The sequence below is a fragment of the Anolis carolinensis genome, chromosome 5 (genome assembly GCF_035594765.1).
Source record: "Anolis carolinensis isolate JA03-04 chromosome 5, rAnoCar3.1.pri, whole genome shotgun sequence".
Classification (NCBI taxonomy): Eukaryota; Metazoa; Chordata; class Lepidosauria; order Squamata; family Dactyloidae; genus Anolis; species Anolis carolinensis.
The window spans coordinates 176959492-176983167 of NC_085845.1; the positions used below are offsets into that span (position 1 = coordinate 176959492).

The 23676-nt window shown below is 40.8% G+C and overlaps 1 long non-coding RNA gene across 1 annotated transcript; it reads right to left on the minus strand.

The window, feature by feature from the left end:
* Positions 1-15162: 15162 nt before the first annotated feature.
* Positions 15163-23555, minus strand: LOC103278837 (uncharacterized). The gene is made up of 2 exons (XR_506362.3): positions 21599-23555; positions 15163-18296 (listed from the first exon to the last, which is right to left on the minus strand). It is a non-coding gene; the product is annotated as an uncharacterized LOC103278837 (long non-coding RNA).
* Between the last annotated feature and the right edge of the window lie 121 nt (positions 23556-23676).

A 23676-nucleotide genomic window follows, 5' to 3' on the forward strand; every position in this document is an offset into this window, starting at 1 on the left:
AGACACTATAAAAATTTATCATTGTGCAAACAATCTTTGGTGGGTGGTTTAAAAAAAAAACCAAACCTGGATGCCTTTATAAAGAGCTAGGGTGGTACTTGAAATTCTGAAAAAGGAAACAGAAAGACAACTCACGTTTATTACTGTCTCCAGCTGTCTTACTTACCAACCAGAAAATTTGACATCCCTTTGTTTTAGTAGTTTTGTAGTAGTCTGTAGGGTTCAATAGTGCCCTGGGTTTTGTAATGCCAGCTATGAGTGAAAAATGCTAGAAGGAGTGCTACTAAAAGGCTGCAACCTTTTTACTGAAAACATAAAATTGCCATCATAACCTTCACCTCTTATTTCCGCCTCTTTTCTCTTCCCAAATACTGTTAAAACTCTAGAGAGATTTAGGCTATCTGCAGTCTTGTAACACTTTCTTTGGTGTGGATATCACTGAACTAAATAGCACATACACTTAAACAGATGCATATAGCATTATAGTATGCACCTCTGTAGCTTTGATGCTAACTTCAGTTTTTTAGAACCAAAACTTTTTATTATTTTATTTCACAAATTAAGAAATAAATTAGCTTCCCTCATCTACCTATTAATTTTATTACAAATGGAAGCAAAGGGGTACATTAACTTACTGAATCACTAATTTCCATTATACTGTATTTTCAAAAACAACAATGTTTCTAGGTTGCTGTGAGTTTTTTGGGCTGTATGGCCATGCTCTAGAAGCATTCTCTCCTGACATTTCACCCACATCTATGGAAGGCATCCTCATAGGTGTAAGGTCTGTTGGAAACTAGGAAAGTGAGTTTTTTTTTCTAAAAACTCACAGCAGCCCAGTGATTCCAGCCATGAAAGCCTTCAACAACACAACAATGTCTCTGTTTTCTAGGGAAAACTGCAGAAAAAGAGTGAGTAAATGTGTCTTTTGAAAAATAATTAAAAACATATTTCCCAAATTCATGATTTTTTTTTTAAAAAAACACTAGTTGGTATCTAGTCTGATTGCTTTAATCATGTGCTTTGACCCCAAATACTGCTTTTAAAGTGAAAGTTTAGCGCTGTCAAAGCCAAATTCCCATAACATTGGCAAAGAAGCAAATCTGTCATGCAGGTTTGAGTTAATAGCGTGGAAAGTCTATGTGTGGGAAAACCTGTCCATTTCAAGAACTGCAGGCATGTGCCCATGCCCCGTTGGTTAATCCTGCCTGGAGCATACCCAATGATTGATGAACTTGCACATGGTAATTTTTTTTAAAAAAATCAAAGGATCCATTCTGGTTGGAACTAACAGTAGAATTCTGAAAAGGGCTTTCAGCACCACAGACAGATCCCAAGGGACTCATACTGGGTTTTGACTACACCCTCCAGGCTTCATTCCAGACTAGTTAGTTAGCTAATTATTTATATTTATGTCGAACATTTTCTCCAACAACCGCAAGGAGGTTTTCAATGATCTTATCATATTGGGGGATTTGCTTCTTGGAGGAACTGTGTTTATGGGGGTTCTAGTTCAGAGGTCTTTGGCTTAAGGGATTCCTGGGCACAGGGTATGGGTTAGGTGTCGGGACATGCATCCAACACATATGTAGCTTGAGCATTTGGATGTGCAAGCACATCTAGCTCCTCTCCTCTTTATCAGTATTCTGGGTGTTGGCTCTTGATAGGTGAAAAGATAAGAACTGCAAATAAACTTTCACCTAAAATAGTATTTTAAATAATGTTGGGGATCCTTCTCTTCTTTAAAATTGGTTTTTTTTTTCTTCCAGATTGCCAGAACCCTTTTCACTAAAACCGAACAAAACTGAAATGACTGGGATCCAGACTAAATTTGTTGCACTTAGGAAGCATTAAACTCACTTTTAAATGAGTATGTATAAAATTGTGTAGTTAGTTCCTATTTAAATAGATGAGATGTGATAGAAATTTGAATGAAACAGGAAGAATTTTATTAATGAGAGAGGATTGCACATTTTTAACTATGGGATTTCAAGGAAAAAGAAAAGAAATATACCCTCCACCTGCAAGCCAAGGAGGTTGGGTAAATTGTGCTGCTCATGGAATGATGAAATTGGCACCCCACTGTCCATTAAAATAAAACAGATAATGCTAACCATATAATTTATCATTGGTCACAAACATTGTGTCCAAACTACTTCAGTAAAAACAACAGCAAAAATTATAGCAACACCTCAGTCAGCCTGTAAGTCAATCCTGAATAGAGGGTCAATGAGGTAGACCTATTACCTACTTCAATAGTGTTGACACAAATTATTTTTATTCATATACTATCCATATACCATGAAGGTATCCAATCTTATCTGAGTTAGGAATCTAATCGGGGTCAGATCTTGTTAGTGATTGGAAGGGAAACCATCAAGGATAGGATTAGGGCCCAAATCTCCTATCCTTAAGATCTAATGCTGGTTGGAGTGAACAATACTGAGCTACATGACCCAGAAGACTGACTCATCATCAAGGCAATTTGCTGTGTTCCTAGTGATGATAATATCCTATGACTGCCTTACTGGCAGGTGATTGTCAGAAGCCAGCCAGCCACTATAAAGAAGCTATTCCAAAGCCTTTTTACTCAAGAATGTGATGCTTTTTAAAAAAATCACTAAGCTTCCTTAACTGTACATAAAATTAGCCTCACCTTCACTCTTCTATAGTTTCAGGCCAAGCAATATATTACCACCTCCTAGAATCAAATTGTGTTTTTCCCAATTCTCTCTTCTGTGGATTCTGATGTAGCTATTAAATTTTGGCAGTGCCTCCACATTTTGGAAATCATAAATGTACTGGTTAGGTAGAGAAGGAGCTTATGGCCAGCAGACTAGTCATGATTAATTTGGTTGGGAGACATTGGACTTGACAGATTGCTTAACAATATTTGTTATTTAAATGCCAGAGTAGCTTATTTTAGCTTCTTAGTTTAGTGTGTTTGGCTCTGGGACTGATTCATTTGTTATAGGTATTTTCTGAATTTATATACCTGGCAGTAATTTCTATGGTCTGGCAGACTCTCTCAGTCAATGACTGAATAAGCCTTCTCTCAAAGAAGACACCATTCTTCGCTTAGACTAAAGCCAGTTCTTTTCTAATTAGCATCATGGTTGTGGGGTCTGTAATGGTAAACCTTTCTGAAGTTAATGAGGCAATTCTGGAAACAATTAAACCATCCGTGTATAGAGACACGCAAATTTAATGGAACTGAAGTGTTCCATTTTGAACAGAAGTAAAGCCTTCATTAGTTCCTCTCCTATAGCATTTGCCTGTAAATTTGGTTTTAAGACATGGTGTTAAACTATGGCATACACACAGAAAGACAGGAGAGAGAGAGGGAGGGAGGGAGGAAGAGAGAGAGAGAGAGAGAGAGAGAGAGAGAGAGAGAGAGAGAGAGAGAGAGACTTTTCTGTCTTGTGTAGACAGGAAGGGAAGCAAATGTTAATTACAAAGAAAATGCAAACTAATTTGTGTTTGCTCCAGTGTCATTACTTGCTCAAATTGGGTAATTCAGTTTTATTGGTAACATCATGCAGCACAATATTAACCATGTGGCAGAAAACCAGTCCATGATGCTGCCACTATGGATTCCCATTAGAAGAAAGTGATGCTGAGCAAAAATGTGAAATAAGGTGGATATGGCTTCATTTATTCTAAGCAAAGGATCCAAAGTTAAATATGTTTCTATGAAAGCCTTCTAATTCTACACTGTAGAATTAATGTGGGTTGACACCACTAACTGCCATAGCTCAATGTTATGAAATTATGGGAGTTGTAATTTTTCAAGATCTCTAGCCTCAGATCTTCCATGATCCCATGTCACTGAGCCATGGCAGTTAAAGTGGCATCAAACTGCAATGATTTCACAGTGAAGATGCACCCCAAGCCAGCCTGAAGTGTCATTATTATTATTATTATTATTATTATTATTATTATTATTATTATTTATACCCCGCTTTATCCCTCCCGAAGGAGATTCAAAGCAGCGTAACATAAAAGCATTAGCATACAATTTAAAATATAAAAATATGCAAACATTTAAACAGAATTAAATAAAAATAGTATTTTAAAATTCACAGTTAAAACCCATTAAAACATAGTCAAAGTTAAAAACAACAGCACCCCCTAAGTTGATCTTAAAAACCTTCATCTTTAAAAGCCTGTCTAAATAAAAGGGTTTTAGCTTGCCATCAGAAGGATATCAGGGAGGGGGCCATTCTGGCTACCTTCATTACCATCTAGTTTCTTAGGCGTGGGCAATATGTAGTCTATCAACTGCAAGGAACTCCTTTTTTGTGTTCCATGTAGCACTTCTATCACCAAAGAATTGGCTGCCACAAAATAATCCCTCATCCTAACACCAATGAAATGATGACAAATGTTATTTTTCTTCCTATTTCTTACCTTTCTGCAGGGTGGCAATCACGTGGTTTTTCAGATGTTGCTGGGCTTCACGTTCTTCATGTGCATTCTTCACGTTGGCTAATATTATAATATATTGTATATACATGTAATATTAATAATAATATTATGATGTAATACAATGTAATAATAATTATAACTCACTATTATAATTATACATTTATATTACATGCAATATTACTAATAATATTGCAATATAGTCATATAATATATTGTATGTAATGTATATATACTTGTAAACCGCCCTGAGTTCCCTTTGGGGTGAGAAGGGCGGGATATAAATGTCGCTAATAAATAAATAAATATGCTGGTTGGCCGTGCTGGGAGTTGGAGCCCAGCAACATCTGCCTGATTCCTATCTGTGTTTTAATTATGGAAAAGGTAGAGATGTTCCAGTCTGTAACTACTCTACAGTGCAGGAAGACCTCTAACATCCTTTTCCATTGTGGCATCTCTGAAGTTGTCAGAAAAGGATGCCGTCCCTGACTGTTTCAGAGTGGTAATGTGGTTCCTGAAGACAACACAATCACTGGTCCCTGCTATATTCATTTATTCCATCATTGTAAAAGTTGATATTTCCTTTCACTCTATCTAATGACCAAAGCCCCCTCAACTTAGCATATTGTTACTGCAGCCAGCTCCCCTTGCCATTCTGTGACTGGTAGAGAGCAGGGTTAGGAATCAGAGAACCTCGATGATAGTGGATGATGCAATCCTTCTGCATCTGGCAACAGGAACATAACCAGAACTTCTCCAATCTCTCCCACTCTACCACTACCCAGGTAATGGCCATGAGAGGGGCTGAAGAGCTTAGTCATAAAGGGCCAAATATGGCAAATTCGAAACAGAACTGTTGCACTATGCTACACAACACAGGATCTATTGTGTTTGGTTGAATTTACCTCCAAGTTCAAACTATTGAAATCTAAAGCGTATTTATGGTAGTCAAACAACAATATCACAGCAATGTAATTTTGTTTAAGAGAAACAAAATACCAAGGTGTTTTTTGATGAACCGGGGAAGAAAACAAGAGGAATTTACTAAGTGCTTAACCTTTCTGGCTTGTTTATTCAGTCAGTTTTTACTCTCTATGGCCACATCTCTTGTCATTAAAGCTTACCTCACTGCTATGCAAGTAGGTGGGCATTGTCTGGTGTATGTACCTGATTACAAAGCTATCATTACCAAGCTGGGTCTTGATGACTTCTCTGCTTTGGACTGGACCCCATTCATTATTGCTAAAAGGCCTTGGCCATGATTCTAGTAGAATTTGTTTCACCAGAGTTGCCCTAACTTTGATGGGACTCCTCTCAACATAATTTGCCTACTTCATCCTGGTATAAACAAAAACCTCACAGAAGATGAATTTATATATGCTGAACTCTTAACAACAAATGATGTTCACAGTACATAAGTTTTTTTGCAGTACTAAAATATTATGAAAGGTCTTACTTTTCCACTGCCAAATGAACAACACACAACAGGGCAAAAGGTATATCTTCCTCTGCTACTTTTCTGGGATGTATTACAGTATCAGCAAGAGAATGTACCATACTAGTTAACAGGATTGTACAAGTATTAAGTAAGTGAATCAATCTTATTCCAAAATATGTCTCCCTGGTCTTCATTTCAACAGTACTAGTAGTTCCTGTTGCCATCATGCAATGGATCATCCATCCTTTTTATGATGTGGAGCCTGGACTGGCCTTTTGGAAAGATTTCATGGGGACTATTTTCTGTTGCAAAGCTTTCAGCCATGCACTAATGGAAAGCTGCCCTGCTGATCCAGGTTAGGTAAGCCCTGCATGCCCCTGCTATAAATGTAATTGTGTTCAGTCAGTGCGGTGGTAAAGTGGAAAGTGGATGTTGAATGTACAGTACATTTTCTGTGAGCATCCCTATCTCCTCTGCCTGCTTTAAATTTAAAGTCGAAAAGTCTAGCCCTGCTTAAGGCCTCTATACATGATCCATTAATCCAAACAGCAAGCATCTCAGATTGTAACATCACTAGAGATGTAGGTAGTTCAAATCAATGGTTGACTTCACATGTTGTGAGGCTATGGGGTAATCCAGAGCTTGGTAACATTATTTTGGGGGGAAATATAGCTCAGGCAATCTCTTAGACAGCATGGCCATAGATAATAGTCCCAACACAATAGAAAAGACACCACCAAGTCATCTCACTTTTTGTGGGGAGGTTTACAACACAAACACACAACATTTGGGCAAAAAAAAGAGATCTTTAGGGAACAGAATGTTTAATTACTATACATCCATGCCTTAAAATGCATGTGTAGAAACATTCATGCTAGATTATAGGAAGAACAGTAATGGCTGACCAGGCAGACAGATGGGCTCCAACACTCTGGAGAGCTCGGAAGGTCTTGGCTACATAAATAGCTGCAGAAGTTCAGGCTCATTCACTACATTGCTCTTTATCCCCTTCTCCTCTTTGCCAATTGTTCTTACAAAAAAAGGAAAGAAAAAGAAAGAATAAAGGAATGTTTGTTTATTCTGAATAAAGTTCCACTGAAATCAGAATTACTCTCAAAATAAAGCAAGTTGCATTCAATGATCTTGAGTCCCACTTGCTTCTTCTGCAAAACTTTCTATACACAGACACATATACACACACCCTAATTATTAGTTCTGTAGAAACAATGATGAAGAGTTGCATTTGTTTTCACATTTTTCTGCTTTGGAATATGGGAGTGTACATACCATGTACATAAACGTCAGTATTTCAATAGAAGACCCCAGAGGCCATCCTGTCCAATACCCTTCTGCCATGCAGGAAAAGCACAATCAAAGCACTCCCAACAGATGGTCACCCAGCCCTTGTTGTAATAATAATAATCATAATAATAATAATAATAATAATAATAATAATAATAATAATAATAACAACCCCCCCGCAGGTGCCACCTTGACGTGGTGGGGGGGCTTAGCCATTCCGAGGATGCTGAGGGCTGTGCTGGCGGTAGTGTAACTACCGGCAGGTCCAACCAAGCCAGAGAGGCCTCAGCGGAGGAATGCAACCAAGTGCACCTAACCCATTAGCATATGGAGAATCAAATCAAAACGAAGTCTATACTGGCTCGGTCGTCGCCCAGGATAAAAAGGACCGCGGTGGATGCTGCTGATTCTGGACATCCATCGACAAGTGGGCTACGGAATCATCAAAACCCAAATGAACAGTCACAGAAGCGGCAGAAATATACAATGCCAGAAAACCGCACAGTCATGAAATGCTATTACAACTCTGAACCTGAAAAGCGCGGCTACCAAAAAAGGATGCATCAGCTATGGAAACAAGAGTACCCTGACTCACAGATAACAGAACCCCGACTGGCTGACCAACGAAGATTCATAATCAGAAACAAAGTGTTCAGTGAAGTTGAACTCGAAGAAATCCAGAAAATCTGCAAAGCAAATTACCATCAGACCACAGCACAGACAGCAGCAGAGACTCCAGCAATACTTGGAATGGTGGAACAGATTGAACCAGAAGAAAGTGTGGAGCTTTTGCAAGAATTTGATGAACCAGCACTTGAAACACCTGTTGAACCACCAGGAACCTTGACAGCAAGACAACAAGAGCTCAAGAATAAGATCATGGCTCATGCTGCAGCAAATGCAATAACACAGCGGCTCCCAACTCTAAAAACAGTGCCCAAGAGACACCTGGTGCCTCTCATGAAAGATGTGAATGCAGCACTCTCCACTGTCCAAATAACATCAATTGAACAAACAAACCAGTATGCCTACAGTGCAGCAGTGATAATAACAGAAGAGCTTGGGCTCCTACAACCAAGGCAGCCCCAAAGAAAATCGACTGGAAAACCAAAGTGGAAGGTCAGGCTAGAGTTGAAAATCAAGAAACTTAGATCAGATGCAAGTAACCTGAAAAATATGAAAGAGAGGAAACTGAAGAATGACAAAATCAAGCAATACCTGATCCGAAAGTACTGGCTGAACACTAGAAAAATTGAAGAAGCTTTGGAAATTGTGAAAGAACAAATTACAGCAACAGCCAGAAAAATTGAAAGATATGAAGCCAGAATCATCCAGTACAGACAAAATCAACTGTTTCAATCAGACCAAAGACGGTTCTACCAGAGTCTGAACCAAACAACAGACACAGTAACCATAAAGCCAGAGAAAACTGCAACAACAAAGTTCTGGAAAGAGCTTTAGGAAAATAATAAGAACTACAACAAAAACGCTGGGTGGATAAAGGAGTTTGAAGGAAAATTCTCACAGAACAAAATGGAACTGATGGAAATAACAACTGAAATGATCAGCAAACGAGTGCAAAAAGTCAAGAACTGGACATCGCCTGGTAGTGATCAACTTCATGGATTTTGGCTCAAACATCTGATTAGTTTACATGGAAAAATGGCCCAACAATTCAATGAGATGCTGCAGAAAGGAAGTATCAGTGAATGGCTAACAACTGGAAGAACTTACCTGATACAAAAGGATCCAGCAAAAGGAGCAGCACCAGGAAACTACAGGCCAATAACGTGTCTGCCCACTATGTTTAAACTACTGACTGGCATCATAGCTGACAGAATTCAAGACTATATTGAAGAAAAAAACATCTTGCCAGATGAACAGAAAGGCAACAAACGGAAAAGCAGGGGCACAAAAGACCAGTTATTGATTGACAAAATGATTCTGGAGAACTGTAAAAGCCGAAAAGCTAATCTTCACATGATGTGGATTGACTACAAAAAGGCCTTTGACTCACTCCCACACAGCTGGATCATCAAGTGCCTGGACGCCATCGGGATTTGTAAAACAGTTGGCACCTTCATTGAAAACATGATGGAGTACTGGAAAACTGAACTGTTTGTTGGAAATGAAAGCTATGGACTTGTCAACATCAGGAGAGGAATTTTCCAGGGAGACTCATTGTCCCCTCTGCTTTTCATTATTGCCATGATCCCTCTGTCAACAATCTTACAAAAAACAAATCTCGGCTACCAAACATCTAAGAATTCTCACAAAATTTCGCATCTGATGTACATGGATGACCTGAAGCTGTATGGAAAAACGAAAACTGAAATCCAGTCTCTGACTAACACTGTCCGAATTTTTAGCACTGATATCAACATGGAGTTTGGTTTGGACAAATGTTCAACAGTGGCATTGAAGAAGGGGAAAATCATTGAAAGTGAGGGCATAAATATGCCTAATGGCCAAACAATAAAGTGTCACCAGCTAGAGGCCTATAAATATCTGGGCATATTACAGCTGGACAACATCAAGCATGAACATGTGAAGACTGTGGTCAGTAAAGAATACACACAAAGGGTCAGAAAAATTCTCAAAAGCAAGCTCAATGGAGGCAACACCATCAAGGCCATAAACACCTGGGCCATGCCTGTCATAAGATATACTGCTGGCATTATAAACTGGACACAGATGGAACTGGACAATTTGGACAGAAAAACAAGAAAACTCATGACCATTCATCACTCACTGCACCCTCGCAGTGATGTTGACCGGCTATATCTGCCTAGAAGATCAGGGGGCAGAGGACTCTTACAAGTCAAACAAGCAGTCAAAGAAGAAGAACATGCCCTGGCAGAATATGTCAAGCAAAGTGAAGAACCTGCTTTGATTGAAGTCAAAAATCAGAAACTCCTCAAAGCACAGCAGACAAAAAACCAGTACAAGAAAGCCACACTACAAACTAGAGCTGACAGCTGGCACAACAAAACATTGCATGGAAAGTTCCTTGACAAAATTGAAGGAAAAGCTGACAAGGAGAAGACCTGGCTCTGGCTCACGAATGGGACCCTGAAGAAGGAGACAGAAGGCCTGATCCTTGCAGCCCAGGAGCAAGCCATCAGAACAAATGCAATTAAGGCCAAGATCGAAAAATCAGCTGATGACCCAAAATGCAGACTGTGCAAGGAAGCTGACGAAACCATTGATCATCTCCTCAGCTGCTGTAAGAAAATTGCACAGACAGACTACAAACAGAGGCACAACTGTGTGGCCCAAATGATCCATTGGAACTTATGCCTCAAGCACCACCTCCCAGCAGCAAAGAACTGGTGGGATCACAAACCAGCAAAGGTCGTGGAAAATGAACACGCAAAGATACTGTGGGACTTCTGAATCCAGACTGACAAAGTTCTGGAACACAACACACCAGATATCACAGTTGTGGAAAAGAACAAGGTTTGGATAATTGATGTCGCCATCCCAGGTGACAGTCGCATTGATGAAAAACAACAGGAAAAACTCAGCCGCTATCAGGACCTCAAGATTGAACTTCAAAGACTCTGGCAGAAACCAGTGCAGGTGGTCCCGGTGGTGATGGGCACATTGGGTGCCGTGCCAAAAGATCTCAGCCGGCATTTGGAAACAATAGACATTGACAAAATTACGATCTGCCAACTGCAAAAGGCCACCCTGCTGGGATCTGCACGCATCATCCAAAAATACATCACACAGTCCTAGACACTTGGGAAGTGTTCGACTTGTGGTTTTGTGAAACGAAATCCAGCATGTCTATCTTGTTTGCTGTGTCATACAACATCGTTGTGTCAATAATAATAATAATAATAATATAAAAAAACAACAGCAGCAGAAAATCCAAGGGCCATCCCTTCTACCATGCAGGAAAAACACAAAGTACCTCCTGAGTGGGGGAGAGAAATAAGGTCTTGGGATCAAGGAAGGCAAGGGGAAAAATATCTGAGGTGAGGTGACATTTATATACATGTTTAACTTTAATGTAGACATCACAATAAATTATTTTTTGCATTTAATTTCCATAATGATCACTCCCTCCAACTGTGTGTGTATAGCATTACCAAGATGGGATACATTTCAAACTTCTGATGAAATAATCTACCATATAAAAACAAAAGCTTATACTAATATAAATCTGTTGGACTTCAAAGTGCTAAAATACCCTTGTTGCTTTAGTTGCAACAAAATAACAGAGCTACCCCCTTCTGGAAATGTTGTTTGTTCATTGAATTATTTTATTGATCAGTTTTGTTTCTAATGTTTTCTCATGGGTATGTGTGGAAGGTTAACAATGTTCTGATTCCTATCCCCAACCATCTGTCGGGGACGGTGGATTTTATTTCAGCACATTTTGAAGGGAAAATGAATTTGCAATGATTCCATAAAACAGTCATGGTAAGTCAAACTGTTTTGTGGGCTCTATTGCCCAAATATATGTTAGAAGAATGGAATGGAAATCTACCCTGGAAATTGATGCATGTTTTCTGTGATATAGTAATTTGATCTTTGAACTATGACTTTGGAAAATTTCTGGTCATACATGATTACCTACCTAGCTATGCAGGAGTAATGTACCCTGTAATTCATGAAGTCTCTCATCTTTCTCAACATCTACTAGACATTTTGGAAGAGATTCTTTATTTATTTCATGTATATCCCACCTTTTCCCTTGTAAGGGACTCAAATGTTGGCTAAATGATGTTTGGAGAAAGTGCGAGCAGAATCAGGTTAACAGCTGAACAGCACATGTTTAAAAGGTGCACTTAAAACCCAATTCTGCCTCAAAATGTGCATCTTCACAAGACTGTATATCCCTACAATAACAGAAAACAGGTTACCTCCTTCCTATCCTCCTGTGTGGACATGTGTTTTAAAAGCCCAAAATAGCCGATTGGGATGTCAAAAAATGGAGCCACAGACACACAGGTGGCTAAAGGGAAGCACATTTGGAAAGCAATTAGAACTCTGCATTCTGCAACCACTCATTTATAATATTAAACTGGGTTTGAATTAACAGTTGTGCAAAGAGAGAGATATCTGCTTGTGTGTACACTGGGATCTCTGCATGTGCACATATGAAGTCCAGAGTGTTTCAGAGAGATTTTTTAAAAACTTTTTGTGATGTCTCATGGGCCTTGGGATTTTATGGGATTTTATCACTGACCTTACCACCCTCCCTTGGATTTACCACGATCCTAGTGGTGGTGGACCTTTTTACCAAGTTGGCCCATTTCATTCCCTGCGATGGTCTCCCCACGGCCAAAGAGACTGGAGATTTATTCCTTCAGCATATTTTCCGGCTACATGGATTGCCCAAGAGTTTAGTCACTGACCGTGGATCTCAATTCACCTCTCGTTTCTGGAAAGCACTACAGAAACTATTGGGCATAGACTCTCGTTTATCTTCAGCTCACCATCCCCAAACGGATGGGCAAACTGAGCGCACCAATGCCACTTTGGAACAATACCTTCGCTGTTATGTAAACTATCAACAGGACAATTGGGCTTCCCTATTACCTCTATCGGAGTTTGCTTACAACAATGGTGTCCAGGCTTCAACTAAAGAAACCCCGTTCTTTGCGAACTACGGCTTCCATCCACGTTTCTTCCCTTCTGTCATTGAAACTTCAGAAGTCCCTGCAGCAGAGGACTGGCTGCAAGAACTCACAGCGGTGCAACAACTCTTGCACCAGCAACTGGATCAAGCCAAGGAGGACTATAAACGACACGCTGATGGCCATCGCCAGCCAGAGCCTGAAATCAAGGTAGGAGATCGGGTTCTGTTGTCCACTCGCTTTTTGCCCTCCCACCGTCCTTGCCGAAAGTTAGATGCCCGCTTCATTGGTCCCTACCCAGTGGTGGCGGAACTTAACCCCGTGACTTTCAAACTACAACTTCCGCGCTCCATGCGCATTCATCCGGTGTTTCATCGTTCCCTGCTCCTTCCGGCGGATGGGGTACGCCCCGATGTGGACCGGCCGGCCCCCGCCCCTGTTTTGGTGGACGGGGAGGAAGAATTCGAGGTTCAGGACATTTTGGATTCTCGCTTTCATCGCCGCCGCCTTCAGTATCTCATTGACTGGGTGGGTTTTGGGCCCGAAGAACACTCTTGGGAAGACGCTTCCACAGTCCATGCCCCCGACTTAGTTTGCCGCTTCCATCAGACCTACCCCGCCAAGCCACGGCCCCGCGACTCGAGGAGAGCGGCCATGTTGGAGAGGGGCCTTGAGGAGGGGGATAGTGTGATGTCTCATGGGCCTTGTAGTCCCGTTCCTAGTGCTATTGGGGCAGATGAGGAGGAAAATTTGGGATTTCCACCGGTTCAGCTTGAATCGGAGCCTCGCCACCTGGAAGATGTTTGTCCTCAGGAAGTTAATCAAACAAGCCTTGGGCAGAATTCTCCCCCGTTTTCCCGAAAGGACAATTATAATAGAGATAGAGGGGCGAGGGAGGCTAATCGCCGGAGCCTCAGAATCGCTGCCAGACAATTAGCTGATTAGGTCTGCTTCCCTTGGGAAATTCTAAGGAGTCATGCATCTGGACACAGTTTGGGTTTCACTTCTTGTTCTCCAGGGAAAGTGTTCTATTGGCGGGAAAACAAGACCCTATATAGGGGTTTTGCCGCAAGGGGAACCTTGCGGAGTCAATTTGTTCAGCTTGAGGAGAGAGATCGTGTGTGGACTTCGTAACCCAGTTCCCTGTTTCCCGGATCGAGTTTTCAGCCTTGTCTTGTTTTCACGGATCAAGATTCCAGCCTTGCCTTGTTTCACGGATTTCTATGGACTCAGTTCTTGTTTCATGTTTGCCTTGTTTCAAGTTTGATCTAGCCAAGATTCGAGCCTATTTTCCAGCCTTGTTGTCAAGCTTCCTTGGACTTTAAAGACCCTGTCATTCCCCACACCATTGCTTGGCAAGGTGTGTGTTTCGGTCAAGTGGATTATAACTTTGGACTTTAATATCTTATATTGGACAATATATTTCTGGACTATATTTGACCTCATCTGAAAGGTCTGCTTCTGAACTATACTCTTCACTTGTTTTTATTGACTTTATATATTTCTTTAATAAAGATATTAGATAGATTCTGGTCTCTGCGCAAGGTTATTGGTGCTCTGCAGCCTGGGTCCTGACACTTTTGCTGGATGTCCCCTGTTCCTTCTTCATCTTGATCCACTTCAAAGGAAGGTGTGAGGATGGTGGGGGACCATTTCCTGGGACTGACAGGTCTGTGTGTGGACTTGCTGTCAGGTCCCATGATTTTTTGCCCCACTTTTAAAACCCACATTTTGACACTGCCTTGGAGTGCCCCCAGAAACATAATGACAAAAAATAGAGGACTACCTGAATATGGATCTTGTAGTACACAATGCTTGCAGATAATTCTTGCATCAAATTATAGAACTATATGGGAAGCCAGGCAAGAGGAATACCATTAGCATAGTTTTTGCTTTACAAAAAGCCAAACACCGTTACTACCAGAATAAAATCTAGCTATTCATTTTTCCATGCTAAGGTATAAACTAGTATACTCCAGAGAAAGGGGAGAGTACTACAGTGCAAAGAATCCTCAGGGAAAGTAGTGTTTCAAACCATCCTCATCCTTTACATCTTCAGATTTTAACAAGCAGATTAGTCCCCCAGTGCCAGCAAACATTGCTTTAGTGGACTACAGCTCCCAGAATCCCCCAAACATTGCTCTTTGCTATGTGAGCCTGGAGGCTCCAGGAATTATAGCCAAAGAGGACTTTTCATGAGCTCTGCCCAATATTCCGCCAATGATTACTTAAATATAGGTTTTGGCATGCAAAGTAGACTATGATGTAGGTGTGGGGGGTCATATGACTATGACACTAGTCACCCCATTGATCAACAGGGTTAAGCTAGTTATGATTTCAGCCACCCAAGTGATCAGCAGATCTGAGCTAGGAAAGTGCCTACTTTGCTAAGCATCCCTTCCCAACATTATTTTATTTATTTATTTATTTATTTTATACACTGCCCTAACACAAACAATAAAAATATAGCAACTCAATTTTCAACAGTTAAGACATATAAATACAATAAAAAGATTTAAAACATATTAAAACACATTAAAAACAGATTACAATGTACAAAGTGCTGAGTCTTAAATTCCATACTCCTTGACTTTCCGTAGTCCTTATCCAAATTGCTAAATTCAAGTCAGATTCCATGTTACACTACTCTCCAAATGCTTGTGTGCAGTCATGTCTTTAACATTTTCCTGAACACCAGGAGGGATGGAGCCAGTCTGATGTCACTGGGGAGGGAGTTTCACAGCTGAGGGACCACTACTGAGAAGGCCCTGTCTCTTGTCCCCACCAGTCGCACTTGCGAGGGAGGGTGGAACCAAGAGCAGGGCCTCCCCTGCAGATCTGAAAACTCTAATTGGCCCATAAATTTATTTAGCTTTTTTCATTAATATACCACATTTCTCATGCCGAGGGGGACTCAAAGCAGTGTACAACATAATGAATGGCAAAAATTCAATACATCACGTCCATATATATATATATATATATATATATATATATATATATATATATATTACATATCTAAAAAACAATAACATATAACTATAAAATTAAAATCAATTAAAACTATACAAACCATCAGACATAACCATGAAACATTAAAACATTGAAACACTGCATCAATCCCATTTTTTCCTTTAGCTGTTTGAATATTGCCATTGGTAGCAAACTGGCAGCCAGTGGAGCTGACTAACAGGGGTTTGTACACTCCCTGTACACCACTCCAGTTAGAAATCTGATTGCTGACCGTTGGACTACTAGAAGCTTCCGGACAGTCTTCAGAGGCAGCCCCACGCACAGCGTTTTGCAATAGTCTATTTGAGATGTAACAAGAGTGTGGACCACTGTGGACAAGTCTGACTTCCCAAGATATGGACGCAACTGGAACACAAGTTTTAATTGTGCGAAAGCTCCCCTGGCCACCGCCGAAACTTGGGGTTTCAGGTTCAGCAATGAACTCGCAAGCTGCGAACCTGTGTCTTCAGGAGGACTGTAACCCCATCCAACACAGGCTGTAACCCTATACCCTGTTCAGCCAGTACTTTGTGGAAAAAGATAACCATCCCAGATAGAAAAATGTAGCATTCATTCATCAAGGTTATATAACAGCTATGTTCCCCTGCTATAACCTCCAAACAAGTAGCCTGTAAAGTTCGTAAGTATTTTTTCCTCTTTGGCTTCCTATTCAAGGCACACGTGTTGTAAATGATCGCACAAGATTGTTATATTATCTAAGCTAATGGCAATTAAGTGACAAGATTTTTGTTTTCCTTTTCCTTTTCCTTTTATGGCATATGTTTGTTAGCTTTTATGGTGACTTGTGATTCAATAAACATAGCAGCACATCATTATTTTCTGCCTTCCCTGATGATTGATTTGCTTTTCCTTGGGAAAGCTTCTTTATGGCTCATATTGTCTAGAATAATGGAAGACAATTTAAACTAAAATCATTTGTGGTTAACTACTTGTGGTGCAACCAATTAGCCTTTACTTCTTTTGCCACTTCCCTTTCCTTTAGGACATCAAGAACCCACACAACTAGATACATAACAGGAAGGTCCCTAACTTGAAAACAAGCTATTATTTATCGAATGCAATACTATCCAAATAGGCTCAAAGAACCTTTGGATCTCTGTGTTTTTTTATTATAGCATTCACGTTTGCTTATTATTGCCCTTGTTGACTGGTGCTGATAGACATGGAAGTCCAAAAAATCTGGAGGACCAGAGGATCCCTGAACACAGTAGGAGTGGACAGCTTCCCCCTTCCAGTTGTTGGATAGCAAATCCCATCGACCTTAGTCTCCTAGCCATTGGCGTGGAATAGCAGGAGTTGTAACTCAACATGTTGTACAGTCAGCCCTCCACATTCACTGGGGCTAGAGGTGCACAACCTCTGCAAAAATGGGGAAAAAACCTACAATTTTTAAAGAACTGTTGTTTTTTTAAACTTGGGAGATAAGTCTTCTAAAAAATCTCTAGATCATTCAGCACAACTCTATGGCCAACTTCTGCCAGAAGTTAGCCATAGAATTACACTGGAAGACCTACAAATCACTACAGAAGTGTACTGGGATATTTTCCAAGAGAACATATTAATCAAATCCATGAATAATCACATCCACAAAAATGAAACCTTCAGTGTGGAGGGGCAGCTGATGTCAGATATTGGTTGATTTTGTGTCACTATTATTTCCATGTTGAAAAACCTAGTGGCTGTATAGTTCTAATTACATTATTTGCAGAGAGAATAACAAGGAATCTTTCTCAGATAATTGATCCTGGAAATATTGTACCATTTTCTGTCATGGATAAAAATACTAAGGTTGATGTATTTGTCAGATCCCTCAAGACTCATTCATATATGCCAAAACGTCTTCATCATGCCTGTATTCATCTGTGATCCAATACACTACAACTGAATGGAAGAAACAGGGCCTATTTACACACTGACCTAACCTCGTATATTTTTCATGGCTTCACAATAATAATCGTATACTAGCTAGTGCTTGCAAAAAGATCAGCCAGTACATCACACAGAGTTCTACCCAATCATCATTTCTTGTTAGAACTCAGTAGCTTTTGTAGATTTGCCAAGATATTTTTCATATGGTTTTTCTGAGGTGTCATTATATGTCAACCATCCCAGTCCATAACAGTTAAATGATATCACTGCCATGTTGAGCTTTATTGTATACTTCAGTTCATCTGATACAACTCTGACTAAAACATTCAGTACTGGGCACTGCTGGAGGCAGGATATTAGACTTGATGGACGAATGCGTTGATATGGTATGGCAAATGCTATCTTCCCTTAAGTAAACAATTCCGAAGTTCAAGTTATTTTGGTAGACATGGCTGTAAAACATTATTTTTAATGCCACTAGTCTTCCTTAAACCTGCAGTGAACACACATCCCCCCCACTAAGTCACTCACCATATTTAAGTAGCTGTTGCAAGAGAACAAATTAATATCTGAAGTATCTGTTGTAGTGTAAAGCTTTCCAAAGATGTTATTTCTCCCCATAATTTTCTGTTACGGCCCTGGAAAGTAGAAGCAATGAATGTTCAGTCATATCATTTCCACCCATGATTATTTATATTGTTATTCATGGCATGTATACCCACACCTCCACCCTCTGCATGAAAAGGGTGGGTGGGCTAAATAGAGAGAACCTAGAATAAATTTAAATAAACTTGGAGTTGTTTTTTTTAGTTAAGTGCTTCTCTTAGCTGCTTAAAATGTTTTGTTCTTCTATTCTTTGGGCTATTCCCTGGCTTGTTTTTCAAAGACTCTCCTCCTTAATAGCTTAATGTATGGTAATAATCTACTTTAGGTCTGTAATGGAGTAAATGTGTCAGAAGAGTACCACACAGCACAGACAGGTGAAAAGCCAAGTGCATGCTGCCCAGTTTGGCTTGTTTTCTCAGGCATTCCTGAGAAACTTTCATGAGGTTTACTTCCAAATAGGCGTACAGAAGAATCCAATCAACCAAGAGCACCATCTCAGCTGGTAAAGGTGGCCATGGGCCAATTGTGCTAACAGCAGGCCACCTAAAACTATGCTTAGTCCAAACCCCGCTGAGATAATTTCAGTGTCTAACCTTGTCTAACTTTGTTTGGGCATTGCAACTGATTCAGACCTCAACTAAATCTCTTATCTGCCCTCCTGTATTTGGTTCTGTCAGCAGAATTTAGCCAGAAGAGTACTTCTGTCAGTAGATAATTCTCTCAGGAGGTCTCAAAGCACTTGCCAGCAAAAGGATGGAGAAGGCCTAATCCTAACTCCCCACAGATTATTCATCTCTGAGTTAGGATTTTCCTGAGATACATCCAGATACTTTTGACCAGCATGCCTTGCTTTTAGTGGCTTGCAGAATTCAGCAAAGCAATGATGGATTCTGTTGTTTTCTTTTTACATTGAATTGAAAAGTGGTACTAAAATCTGACATGTTATCAGGGCCAGGGAATTAGGCATTATTTTAGTAGGAGGAATTTTGACATGTTAATGATCTCATCCACATTAGGTGTTATTTCACTGCCCTGAAATATCCATACAATGTAGGATCGTGTGTCTGTGCTGTAAAATATTAATCCCATGCTTAATGAAAAAGAGAAAATTGGAAAAAAAAAAAGATTCCATGGCTGTGACAATAGGGAGAAGGTGGGGGTCTCTCTCTTCAAATATGTTTTACAACCTGTTCTTTTTACATGCAAGTTAATATCTAGGCACTCAATCCCATGTATTTTCCTTGGCAGCAAAAGATAGTCAAGCAATCAGGTTAAAAACTGAAAAGGGCTCTTGTACCTTTAATGGTTGTGTAGAAGAGAGGATTGCAGCAGGTAGAGCTTGTCATACAAATAGGTAAAAAGCAACACCTGATGATTTCCCCCCTAAGCCATTATTAAAGGGAGCCACCTTCATTTTTTACCCTGGCAACCCAAGGTGGGAAGGGTAAAGCAACGTCTTGGCCCATAGAAGGTCCTAGATTATTATATATATTTGGTCTTTCAAAAGGATCTGGTAGATGTTGTTAATCTCCTTCAAGTAGACTTTAATTTATGGTAAGAAACCTCCAATTCCCCTTTCCTCATCTGCCCTGCTTCGAGCCCCTGGTGGTGCAGTGGGTTAAACCCTTGTGCTGGCAGGACAGCTGATTGACAGGTTGGTGGTTCAAATCTGGGGAGAGTGGGTGAGCTCCCTCTGTCAGCTCCAGCTCCCAGTGTGGAGACATAAGAGAAGCTTCCCTCAAGGATGGTAAAACATCAAATATCCCGGTGTCCCCTGGGCAATGCCCTAGCAGACAGCCAAATCTCTCACACCAGAAGCGACTTGCAGTTTCTCAAGTTGTTCCTGACATAAAAAAAAAAAATCCTCTCTGCTCATGTCTTACAAACATGACTGTGGCATCCTTGATTAAGCCTATCCATCTGGCACTACCTGGAGGAATCCTCCACCTTGTGTGACTGTGGAGCAGAACAAACAACTCTGCATATGTATGCTTGCCCACAATGTCCTGCCTCATGCACGGAGGAGGAGTTGTTTAAAGCTACAGACAATGCGGTTGCTGTTGCCCGCTTTTGGTCTAAGACTATTTAGTTGCTTGTGATTTCCTATTTTTCATCATTTTAAAATGTATTTGTTATGCAATGCTTTTAACACGAAATTTAAAAAAATCTGAAATATTGTTTTCTTCCTTTCCTATTGATCCCCACTTTACCAAGCATTATCACCTTTTCTAATGATTCATCTCTTTTCATGATATGTCAAAGTTAACTTAGCTTATGGCAGTGGTTCTCAGCCTGTGGGTCCCCAGATGCCCTTCAAGTCCCAGAAATCCCAACAGCTGATAAACTGGCTGGGATTTCTGAGAGTTGTAGGCCAAAACACCTGGGGACCCACACGTTGAGAACCACTGGCTTATGGGGAGAATTTAGATCTGATTTGCTCTAGGACCCATTCATGTGTGATTTTAGCCATTCGCGGTATCCACAGGACTATTTTCTGGAAACACATCATAAATGTATTGGCCCTTGTGTCTCTTTCAGCTCTGTGATTCTATGATTCTATCATATTTTGATTGTGTCTTCCTGCATGGCAGCGGGTCATACTCTTTGATTCTCTGAGTTGATTTTCCTCCTATCAGCCTTTTTCACTGTCCAGCTTTCACAACCATACATAATAATGGAGAAATCTTACTTGACTTTTTAAAGGTTAACATCTTCCTGTCAGAATTCCCATCTATGTTCTTGCATGAGACTTCTGAGAAAGATCTAGATAGGCAACATTTTCAAATGGTACTGTGGATTTTTGGTATCTACTAGGGCTTGATTCCAGGACACACATTCCATACCCAAATCATGAATGGATGCTCAAGTTCCATTATAGACAATAGCATAGTAAAATGTCCCTTATAGAAATTGGCAATCACAAGGTTTGCTTTGGGGATTTTTCTTTGGAGGGAGGGGCAATATTTTCAAGTTGTGGTTGGTGAAATCCATGGATGCAAAATCTCTGTGTATATAGGGTCAGCTATAAAGCAGCTTCTTCTTCTTTTTTTTTCTTTTTTTTCAAAATTTTGTGATCTATGCTTTGAGTCCATAGACTGGTGACATAAATTTGCACAGGGTATGAAGGCCACTGAGCAAAAGACTTCCCAAAACATATTCAGGATCAGGCTCTAAAGTTCAACCAATAAAGAGTAGGGAGTGTGGCCTACAAATCACTTCTTTCAAAAGAGTCTACCCACTGTCTTATAGCCTGGAAACACGACAGCACTTCAATGTGCAAAATCTCCCTTTCCATCCTAAGACTGGATCATTCCTGGTATTATTGATTTCTCACCTTCTCACCCTCCTGCAGCAACTGGAAGGCAAATGAAGGAGCAAGTGAAGACCCTTTCCCCTTCTCCTGTACAAGTGTGTGTCCTTGGCCAAAAGGCCGAGGGCCTGGCCCAATAGTTTCTCGCAGGCGAAGTTCAGGACACTACTAAGCCATTCTAGTGGACAGAGGGTGAGAATCGAGTATCTGCAACTCTGCCCCGAAACTGGCTTCTTTGCTTATAGAAGGTCCTATGCCAAATTCTTGTTCTGTCAGGTAGCAGCTGATGGAAAGGGTCACCTATGTTGTTCTTATTAACCTCGTTAATAAGTCAATTTCAACTTATGGTGACCCCAGCCAATAAAAAACCTCCCATCCAGCCAATCCTCAACCACCTTGCCAACTCAGGACAGTTACTTTCTTCATTGAGTCTATCCATCTGAAACAGCATCTTCCTTCTTTCCTCTTGCCCTCCATTTTAACCAACATCGTCATCTTTTCTAGTGATTCATCTCTTTACATGACATGGCCAAAGAATGTGTTGTAGTTCAGCCTTTGATTGTGCCTGCACCTGATGGCACTGAAGAAGTAGATCATGGGGATTCTGGGCCTGTGAGTCAGCAGGAGACTCTTAGTCTGAAATTAAGCCGTCTCTATCTCCAGTAGCTACTGAATGCCACATTCCTGAAAGGGGGGCAGACATTGTAGACAAGTTGTTAGCTAGGGAAGCAAGGTCAGAGGATGAAATGAGTTCAGAGGAGGAAATTCCAGGTGGATAGCCTAATGAGCGGATAGATAGGAGATGTACGTTTCGTGAACACAGAGCTGCCCAGCAGAGTTTGTGAAGGTCAAAACACTTGTTAGGCAAAAGGTCCTTATCAGTTTCTCATGAGATGGCACAATTTTCTGTCTATATTAGAAAGACCCAAGGGCTTTTTTACCAGTCTGGCCAACGTTGGGGTTTGAGAAGCAACTGTCACGGTCAAGTCTTAGCTAGTCTGCTAAGGGATTTCTAGTTTCATGTTTCATGCTTTCAAGTTCCATGCTTTCAAGTTTAAGTGATTATTCTTGAATTTCTGTGTTGGATTTTTCATGCTGCCTTTCTGTGTTCTATGCTGGATGTTTTATTGTCTTAGATTTTGAAACAACTCTTGTACCTTGACTTTTTTTTATACATTTGAACTTTGACATTTTTACTATTAGAGTCTCACTTATCCAACATTTGCTTAGCCAATGTTCTGGATTATCCAACATATTTTTGTGGTCAATGTTTTCAATACATCGTGATATTTTGGTGCTAAATTTGTAAATACAGTAATTACTGCATAGCATTACTGTGTACTGAACTACTTTTTCTGTCAATTTTGCTGTATAACATGATGTTTTGGTGCTTAATTTGTAAAATCATAACCTAATTTGATGTTTAATAGGCTTTTCCTTAATCCCTCCTTATTATCCAACATATTCGCTTATCCAACGTTCTGCCGGCCCGTTTATGTTGGGTAAGTGAGACGCTACTGTACTTGCTGAACTGCTTTTTTATATAATCTCCAATAAACGGCTTTGCTATTTTAACTTGGATTGGAGTGTGGTGGTTAGGTACAGAGGTGGTTCCTGCCCTGGAGTACAACAGAATGATGCTCTCAATTGAGTCAACTTAGCTTTTTAGGGAGAATTCATTTGTCTTATCCGCAGAATCCACAGCACTCTTCTCTCAGAGCCAATGTCTCCTCCTTCTCCGTCCAGGGGACGAGCCTGGGAACTGCTTGACTAAGACTCAAAAGGGCGGGAAGGGGTGGCTGGCTGTGGCTGGAGCGTCGGAAGCCAGGCAAGGGTCCTGGGCGGCGGGGAGGGCGCCTCTCGTTGGTCTGGGCTTCAAGCCCGGCGGCCAAAAGCCCTTCCCTCTCAGGCCTCCTCGCGCCCCCCTCCTCCTCAACGCTCCGAGGGCCGAGCGCCAAAAAGGGTGGGCTCCAGAGGCGGGCCTCTGCAGCGTGGCCGGCCCTTCCTCGCCCACCGCCTCTCCTTGGGCGGCCTGTGTGTGTGAGAGAGAGTGTGTTGGTGCGCGGCGTGTGCCTGGCTCCGCCTCGCCTCGCCTCCCCCGG